The following is a 10,230-nucleotide window of genomic DNA, read 5'->3' on the forward strand; positions in this document are numbered from 1 at the left end:
TAAATACCTCTTCGAGAAACCCGTCCTCAACGGACGCTTAGCAAGATGGACCTTGATGCTCTCGTAATTCGACCTCAAGTACGTGCCTTTGAAAGTCATAAAAGGGCGCGCCGTCGCCGAGTTCTTCGCAGAAAATCCCATCAATGACGCACAAACGATAGACACTTGGTCATTTCCAGATGAAAATATACTCCAAACTAATGTAGATTCCTGGGACATCAAACTTAAGAGGATTTGGAATAGGAGTGTTGCTCATTTCTCCTGAAGGTGAGCATACACCAATCTCTGTCAAACTCGACTTCGAGGTGACAAATAACACTGCAGAATACGAAGCTTGTCTCATTGGACTACAAGCGGCAGTGAGCTTAGGCATTAAAAACCTCCGAGTACATGGAGATTCATCATTGATCATCAATAAAGTTACAGGATCTTGGAAAATTCGAAGCGAAAGCCTCGCACCTTATCAAGCTAGAATAGACCAAGTTGCCCAATTCTTTGATCACGTGACATACCTACACCTACCACGGGAAGAAAATCAATTTGCAGACGCTCTTGCGAAACTCGCATCTTTGATTAATATGCCAGATCACATGGTGGAAATGCCTTTATGCATCGAACGACGGTCAGAGCCGGCTTACGTACACCAAATCACCAACGAAGAGGAAATAGCGCAGGAACCCTGGTTCCAAGCAATCCTGAACTTCAAGTTCAATGGTACCTATCCACCGGATATAGACAAGAAGGGACAACGTTCTATACGCCTACTCGCTTCCCAATACATTCTCATGCAAGGGGAATTATACAAAAGAACACCTCTTGGTGTAGTCTTACGTTGCCTTGATCATTCACAGGCGCGAAAGATGATGGAAGAAGTCCACGATGGAGAATGCGGTCCTCACATGAGTGGGCCCATGATGGCAAAGAAAATCACACGTTTAGGATATTATTGGACCACAATGGAATCCGATTGCATCAAATACGTAAGACATTGCCACAATTGCCAAATCTTCGGGAATGTACAACATGTCCCTCCTTCATTGCTCTATACAATGACGTCTCCCTGGCCATTTTCTGCATGGGGAATTGACATAATCGGGAAGATAACCCCAGCCGGAACAGGAGGTCACTGTTTCATTCTAGTAGCAATTGACTATTTTACCAAATGGGTAAAAGCGGCGTCCTACACTAGTCTTACAGCAAAAAATGTGGCAAAGTTCATACAAAACAACATCATCTGTCGATATGGTTGCCCACATGAGATCATTAGTGATAATGGATCACATTTTCAAGCTGAGACTGAGCAATTGCTAGCCAAATACAAGATTAGGCATCACCACTCTTCGCCCTATAGGCCATAGACTAACGGCGTGGTAGAGGCGGCAAACAAGAATGTTGTCACAATTCTCAAGAAAATGATTGACAACTATCGAGATTGGCCAAGCAAGATACCCTTTGCTGTGTGGGGTAATCGTACATCTGTTAGGACGCCCACTGGGGCTACTCCTTTCTACCTGACATACGGCATGGAAGCTGTACAACCAGTCGAGCTAGAGATACCATCCTTGCGTATTTTACTCGAAAGTCAAATCCCGGAAGCCGATTGGAAGAGGGATAGATATGAAGAACTCATCCTCCTGGATGAACGTAGGCTACGCGCCTTGCATAATGTCCAAACATATCAAGCACGTATCAAACGATCTTTCAACAAAAGAGTTAGGCCAAGAAACATCAAGGAAGGCGACTTAGTGCTCAAATCGGTTAGAGCTCTTTTACCTGTCGACCCACGGGGAAAATTCAAACCTAATTGGGCCGGACCATTTCTAGTCAAATCCATACTTCCAGGGGGTGCGGTTAGAATCACAGACCTAGACGGGAATGAGTTTTCCAACCCGACAAACCTTGACCAACTAAAACGGTATTATGCCTAGAATAGGAACAAAAACGCGCCTCACGTGACCCCACGTGCCGCTCTTGTGGCACTAAATAAACGGCCCATGGCCAAGCTGAAATAAGCTAATGTCATTATGCTCCTGCATCCTGACATATTTGTCATCCTCATATCATCAAATAAACTGATCTGCACCTTCAGAACAAGCAAAAAGCTCATGCTTATTTTCTAAGTTCATTACAAGCTCTTGCTTAGAATAATTATTCTTTTACATTTACTCGAACTACGCGCAAGGGTTTGATTTAATTTATTTAAGTGAATACGTAGGCAATCCTTCACAGGATTCAACCCATATATTTTAAAATGTAAATAGAAGGACATTTGCATTGCATTTGAAATTCGACAAGAATAATAAATAGAAAATCACAACGGTTTCATGACCATTTATTACAACAATAATAATAATAATAATCAAATAATAATAAAAGACTCGGGCTATTCCTCCATCTTCCCCTTGCCCTTGTCGTTCTTGTCATATTTTTTGTCACGACCTCGAGCCGGACGCTCTTGCGCCACTTCAGACCTAATCACCAACGGTATTTCTCGATCCTAGACTTTCCATTCTTGCCCATCACCATCTCTACGACAGGAGTAGTCTTTGGTTTCTTCGAAGGATGAACAACTTGAAACCCGACTTCTTCTTCTCCCTCTGTCAGATGCTTCTCCTTCTCTTTCTCTACCTCGCGCACCTTATAGTCAACGGGCTCGCGCTTCCTTAGTTTCTCGCGCTCTTCCGGAGTAGTAGCCTTTCTCCATCGCAGATAAGAATCCGACACCCACAAGGCGTTGGCGGAGAAATTCAAGAACCACATGTTTCTTTGGGCCCATTTAATGGCCCACTCTCTTCGGCTCTCTGTAGTAAGCGCCACAGCAGTCTGCGGGACGGTATCGAGCTTCGGGATCGTCTGTTTCAGCCCAACTTGTCTCATCAGCCTTTCCGGGAAGATACACACCATAAACTCCAATCCAGGAATGCGCACGGACCTAGTGGGATCCAAAGACGACACTCCAGTGATGGATTTGAGGTGCCACCACGGTACGACCCACCTAATCAAGGGACCATCGTCGCTCTTCAGTTTGTTCTTCTAATAATCACAGACACGAGTGAAATCCACCATATACAACCTCGTCCTCATCGCAATCGAGCGAGCATGATAAGAAAGAGCATGAACTGGAGGCTTGATCAATCGAAGTCGTTCCATAAGCCAAACCTGCCACAAGCGGGTATTAGACATCAAAACAAAAAAAACAAAAAAAAAACAAAAAAAAACAAAAAAAAAACGAAACAAAAAAGAACAAGAAAAGGATGTCTCTTACCTGCAGGATGACGGGACTTCCCAAGTACGGCAGATCATGGTTGGATTTCCTATTATCCAAACCCAAAAGAATCTCTCCTAAGCATAAACAAGCTGGGCTCCTGCGCAGCTCCATTTGCTCAACAAGGCCCAGAAGACGGGGATCGCCTCTCAAGTCTTCGTCAACACGCCCTTGGAAGACATAAACATGTAACAAGCAAAAGCCAAATGCCCTCCGCCTAGCAACATGAGAAACGGTGGGGTCGGCCCTGTTGATAAATCGATAAATGAAGTCCAACATTCTCACGCCTTTCGAGGTAACTAGACGGTCTACCTCAAGTCTAGTCAATCCAAGCAAGTCTCTGAATTTACTCTTATACCCCTTGCAAAGCAGAAGGAATGGCAGGCAAGTGTTCGGGATCCCACCCACCAATAGCGGCAATTTCTTCAGGAAATGGGGAAATATCACCTCCAGGGAATGCGAAAACATGGTAATTCGGGTCCCAATAGTCAAGACAAGCATCCAAGAACGGTTTAACAACCTTGATGAGTTTTAAACTCAACAAAGACCCGAAATTATAAGCACCCATATCATGTTTCTCCATGTTCAAAAATTCATTAATCCATTCCTTCACGCGAATCTCCAAAGTATTCATGATGAGAAAATTATTTTGAGAACTTTATGTAATTAGACGAAGAAGAGACGAAGGATTTCTGTGAATAAAAGCTCCATCGACGCTTCTATTTATACTAATTTCTGTTTCCAAAAATCTGCCAGAACCAAACACCTTGGGAACAGGCGCAGCACATGCTGCGCCTCTTCAAAGGGACGCAGCTCATGCTGCGCCTCTTCCTCAGCCTCACTTCTGTGATTTTCCGCGTTGGATCTTTCCTAATTCCATGACGAATAATTTCCTATTCCTACGGGATATTATTTTGGTAAATACGTGAAGATTACCATGTTTCGGGTTTCCTAATTTTGCGGGCACGCATTTCGAGGCGACATCAACTTTTTCGCCATTTTACCACACTTGCACATTTTCATTCTCATTTTAGGAAATACTTTTCATTCTAATTTTAATTTCTTAATATAATTTCTGCATTTCTAACTTATAGATTTCTGTTTTTTTCTTTTTTTAGGGGGTAACCCTCCCTACCGTCCGGTCATTTCCGGCAAAATTTTTGCATTTTTGCATTTTTGCGTGCTTTTGAGTCACTCGTCTTGCGCTAATTCAGGCCGTATGTATGTACAAATGTATGTTTTACGTGATTTCTATGTAAATTTCGGCAGCATGACGGCGTAAACCGTCATCTACCAAACCTGTTCAAAGCTAACCTGCAGGTACAAGCAACGCAACCCAGCAGCAAAGGCACTCAGGCCGTCATATATACACCAAAAAAGGGAAATGTGCAACAAACTGGGGGATCTCGGCCCAAACAAAATCCAAAAATGTTCAAAATGATGGTCCAAATGTACAAATGTGCAAAAATAAAAAAACAAACAAAAGCCAAAACTACTGTTGGTCACCCTCCAGCTCCGCAACCCTCGCCGTAAGAGCAGCGATCTCGGCGTCCCAAAACTCAAGCTCCCTCAACAAGCGAGATGTCTCCTCCCGAGACTGGGTCAACTCTCGCTCCAGCTCGCGGTCCCCCTATAAACAACAAAATTGGCTCATGTCAATCGTATCAAGCAATTACAAGTAAGTGGAAAATCAAAAATCAAAAATGAAATAGACACAAGGTTCATACCTGACGGCCTCGACCACCGACAAGTGCCTCGACGGCAGTAGCTCGCAGCCGGTTGGTCATCCTGTACAACGCCACAAACCGAGACGGCGCGACCTGCATTTTCAAAAAGAAGTTCTCAACAACTGAACAAGCTCAATCAAATGTGTTCTTACACCAAAGTTATGCAAAGTTAGAGGTTTACCCTCCGAATCAGATGTTGTCAGTCGTCTAGGCCAGCATCCGTCACAGCTACGTCAAAGTCACGCAGCTCGGAGATCGTCGTCCTCCCAGTCGCGTCAGTGTACTCGAGGGTCTCGGGGTACGATGGGGGCTCGATGCCCGCCGCCTCGACCTCTTGAAAGGTCAAATGTCACTCATCAACCGATGATCTTTCATCATAAGTTCTCAAAAGAAAATCAAGAATCAAGAAGAGCAGAAATACTCACCACTACCGGCCAGTACGCCAACCTCCCGTAGAGGAACGTCGAGTAGTCCTCGCCAGGAAGAAGGAGGGCGTCACCACTAGCGCCAGCCAAGTCCGCCTCCCTCTCCGCCTCAGAAGGCTCCCTGAACATCGTCCTCGGAGGGTCGATGGGAACCGTCAACGCGTCCCGAGAGCACTGACGAGCCAAGCGCTCGCCCAGGTACCACACATGACCCATCGGCGTCCTCAACAGCAGTCAGCAGGAGCTCCTAGGTCGAAGGACCTCAGCCACAAAAGGAGGCAAGTCAGCGTACTCCGCCCAAGGCCTGGGCACCCACTGTGACATGACAAACAAGGATCATTCCTATGATCGATAAAATGAAGAAATAAAGCAAATGAATATAAATAAGATGCTTACTTTGTCTAGCTGAAGAGCGTTCACATCCCGCCGGTAGACGCCGTGAGAAGAACGCTTGCTCTTCGTCCTGCACATCACCCAATCCCTCACCACGGGATAGGCCTTCTCCAGCGGCTCCATCCTCTTGGGCGCGAGGCTCGGGAAGTAGGAGTACACCCACGCCTGCAAAGCAAGATAATCAATAACGATCTTTCATGATTTGATAAAGAATTCATTTTAGTCTGAATGAAGGTTCATACCTCCAGCAGTAGTCCAGGGCCGACAGCGCCAGGAGAAGTCCCCTTCTCCATCAGCTCCGACCGAACCATGGCCCACATAAAGCGGATGAGGACCGCAAAACCAGGAGTGACCCAGTCCCAACGCCCTAGGAAACTCAGGTCAGAAAGGAAGGGAAGAAGCTTCGTCGACAGCCTCTCTCCCTTGTCTCCGAGGTAAATCGAAGACAGAAACCACCAAAGCCATAGACGAGCCCTCTGGTCAGCTGTACAGGGAGGAGGAGCCGTCTCCCTCCCGTTGATCGTCACCAGCGCCGGGGTCTTCCCCGCAAAGTAGTCTCGAACGTAGGAGCTGGGTATCAAACCCGGCACTGCAGCAGCCCTCGGCGACAGATTCCAGCCGATTAATCTCCTCGCCTCGGCCGAGTCCGCCCTCATGGCAGTCTCCGGCCACTCCACCTCCTCGGTCCTACACGGCAGGCCAGAAATCATGCCGTAATCCTCCAGAGTGACTCCCACCTCCCCGAAAGGCATGTGAAACGTGGAAGTCGTATCCCAGAATCGGTCCAAGAAAGCGCGGACCAGGCTGAGGTTAGCCCGCAGCTTCCTCTTTGCGATATCCCTCCAAACCTGCACCAAAGGACCAAACGCTCCACGCTCAATCATGGCCCGCTCCTCCGCCGACAGCCGCTCGTAGTGCTCCATCGCTGTCGTATAGCCCGAGAACGACCTGCTGTTCCCGGCCTCCTATTGTGATTTGAAACAAAAAGCTATCTTTAGTTTTGAATGAAAATTCAAAAGATATGAATAAATGAATGAAAGAGGATGAGTAATGAGTTAGTGAATTCCTATTTACCAAGCTTTTCACCGTCCTGTAGGACAGGTGACCCTCTGCCGCCCATAGCAGGTGCCTGCTCTCCCAGGTCTCAGCCCACGCAAGAGCTCCGCTTAGCTGACGACATCCTCGTCCGACGTTGGCCCGTCTCGGAGCCTCCTCCTCATGAGCCTCGTCCCCAGCAGCCATCACTGCAGCGGTGAAGGTCTGCTCCAAAGCCTGCTCGACAGTAGTAACGTCTATATCCATGGGAGTCCTCCCAGAAGTAGAAGCCTCATCACCTGCAACATTAAAGCAAATTTAGGCCGCGTCACGTGACGACAAGCCTTGGTTAGGGGATTTTCAAGCCTTCGGAAGCCCTGAAATCGCTCTTTTCTCGCCATCTTTGGCCCTATTCTCGCCAACCCGATCACTCATGTGGTAATTTGGGTTAAGTCAAGCCTAATTTGAAGCCTAGTTCCGGGTTCGAGTCAAAATTTCGGCAGCATTTCGTTATAATGGCGATTATGCCCTAGAAAAGTCTCCTGAAAAAGCCGTCACAAACCAGAATTCCGAGATGGTAGAAAGTTTACCCATCATTCAAGGATCCCAAATATTAAGTTTGATCGCAAATGGGCAATCCTAAGGCTATTTTCGAAGCGATTTACGGTTCAGTTGTGAAACCGTCTCAAAAATTCGCTCAAGGGCTCAAAACTCAACGAAAATTCAAGACAAATACATGGTTATGTTCCTAATATTACCAATTATCCATTTCTAATGTCAATTTCACAAAGCAAATGCAATTGGGGGAAAAGCCCCAAATTTTCGATCAAATGGGTCATAAACCCTAATTTTTTCGGCCAAAAATTGAGCAAATATGGACGATTAATGCAAGAATGAGTAACATACCTCAATTAGTCATGATTAATGCAAGCTTTCGGATCAAACCTTGGCGGAAATGGTGAAGATTTGAGAGAGAAATGTGAATTGTGTTTCGAAATAATGAAATGCAAAGCCTCTGATTATCGCGTTTTTACGCAGAAGAAACACTTTGGGGAATAGACGCAGCAGGCGCTGTGCCTCTTCCAAGAGACGCAGCTCTTGCTGCGCCTCTTCCTTGTGTTCCCTCCATACGGATTTTTAAAAATTCGTTATGAGTTCGTTATTTGTGGGCCCATCTTTGGTGCGCCTCTTCCCCGATGCTATTTTATCCTTTTGGTCCGTTTGACGATTTTCTTTCGTTCCGGCCCGCATTTTCTCAGCCAGCAGTAGACTGTCGCATATTATTTATTTCTTCCAAGACCTATGCTTGTCGCAACGAGCATTTGTTCCTTCAGAGCATTCAATACGCCTTCATTATAAGCAAGAGTAAGCGGATACACTTTCCCTCTCATAACATGAAGAATAATTCCCAATCGTGTCTCCAGCGAGAGTAAGCGGGCGTACTGTCCCTCTGAAGACATGAGATTAACACCTACCTAAGCAGGTTTCTCCTCAGCAGTTCCCGCCTGTGTCCTGCTACTCGCAATTATTTCTCGAAGACTACCCAAGCAGTTTTCTCTCAGCAGTTCCCGCCTGTGTCCTGCTACCCAATATTTCTTGTTTTCCCGCGGAGTTCGACAAAGGTGTTGTTCTCCAGGAGTTCCCAAACCCAAAGCCTTCTTTCTTAGGTTCATAAACCCGAAATTAGGATTTTTAACCATAGGATCCCAAATCCTTTTAGGTTCATAAGCCTTTAAGTGCCCAAACCTTGGTTACCCCTTAAGTTGAACTTATATTTGGCCTCCTTCCCGTCGATGCTTTCCTTTAGGGCCCCACACCCTAGCACAAATCCTTACATAACTTTTAGGTCTTACCCTTAGCTCTTACGCTTAACCTTAGCTCCTACGCACCTCCGGAAGCATCTCAGGAAGAAGTCTCAGGTATGGTCTCTTCTTATGGCTGGCGAGCCTCCTTACGTAGTCTAATGGACTTTAAACGACCCTCCCCGATAGTCGACAGACTCTAAAATGTTCCCGACGACAGGTCCTTGGTTCAGACCCCTTGAGCCGCCTCGCGTCGCCATAGTGGTCAGGTTGTAATCTTCGATTGACCTGATGGCTATACTTTGACTTTCGCCTTGTCCAAGCCTCAGTCAAAGTGGGGGCTCTGTAGATACCTCATTTCTACACCTCCCGCAAACCACCCGGTCATGATTGGGCCGCATGGCGCAATTTTGTTGCTTAAATTAAGTTTGTCTTTTGTCTCAAGGAATTTATTCCTTGAGGCTGATCTCACTTTCTGCAAGTTTTGATAGTTTTGCAGATTAGCTGTTTGCCAACATGCCTACGATTACAGAGCATACAGAGCCATGTGGAAGATGTGGTGAAGAAGGGCACGATCTCTACGAATGTGTAGCGAGTATAGAGCGCGCTCTTGCATATAAGAAGTTCAAGCAGGGAGTTCCTTTCTCCCAGCTATATGAAGAGATAAAGAGCGTTGCCGCCCCTTCTACGCCAGTATCACGACCGGCTTCTCCCTCTTCAAGAGAAGAAATTGCCGAGTTGAAGTCCATTATGCTGAGTATGTCACAGAAATCTGATTCTGTTATATCAGAATTGAAGGAACAAGTCGCACAGCTGACACAGGCCTCGGATCAAGCCAAGTTTTTTCCAATTTGTGACCCAACCAGTGCAATGAACTTCCATCATGAAGAAGACAAAATATTGGCAGCTAATGATGATTCAGACGATGATTTAGACGAGTTCCTGCAGGAAATGCTTGCTGCGTGTGAAGTCACCACTCGATCGAGCAACTCATCCACTCGATCGAGCAGTTCTAATCATCCAGTCACTCGATCGAGTGACAGTGGCGGTCGATCGAGAGGTACAGAACTCCAAGTTGGTCGATCGAGAGACTATGCCGAAGAAGACACTCGATCGAGCATCAAGACAGGACGATCGAGTGATGTTGAAGAAGAAACTGGTCGATCGACCAGTGAAAGTGTTCGATCCAGTGCTGTAAGTGGCGGAAATTCCAATTCACTACCCAGTACCGCCACCGTGTCATCTTCCCCTGCTGTGGAGACGTCACGCATTGATAAGGGTAAAGGAAAGGTTGCGGGACCGCTCATTGCTACCAGGGTACCCTTCCCAAGTCGTCTGAAGGACGCAAGGATCGAGCAACAGTACCGCAAGTTCGTGGACATCGTGAAGAACCTTCAGGTAACTGTTCCTTTTTCTGAACTTGTCACTCAGGTTCCTACTTACGCTAAATTTATGAAGGATATTGTGACGCGTAAGAGGAATTTGAGCGAATTTGAGACGATTTCATTTATGGAAGAGTCTAGTAACCTACTGTTAAACAAGGCCCCTCCAAAAATGAAAGACCCGGGCAGCTTTTCTATTAC

The sequence above is a fragment of the Silene latifolia genome, chromosome 2, assembly GCF_048544455.1.
Source record: "Silene latifolia isolate original U9 population chromosome 2, ASM4854445v1, whole genome shotgun sequence".
In the NCBI taxonomy this organism is placed as follows: Eukaryota; Viridiplantae; Streptophyta; class Magnoliopsida; order Caryophyllales; family Caryophyllaceae; genus Silene; species Silene latifolia.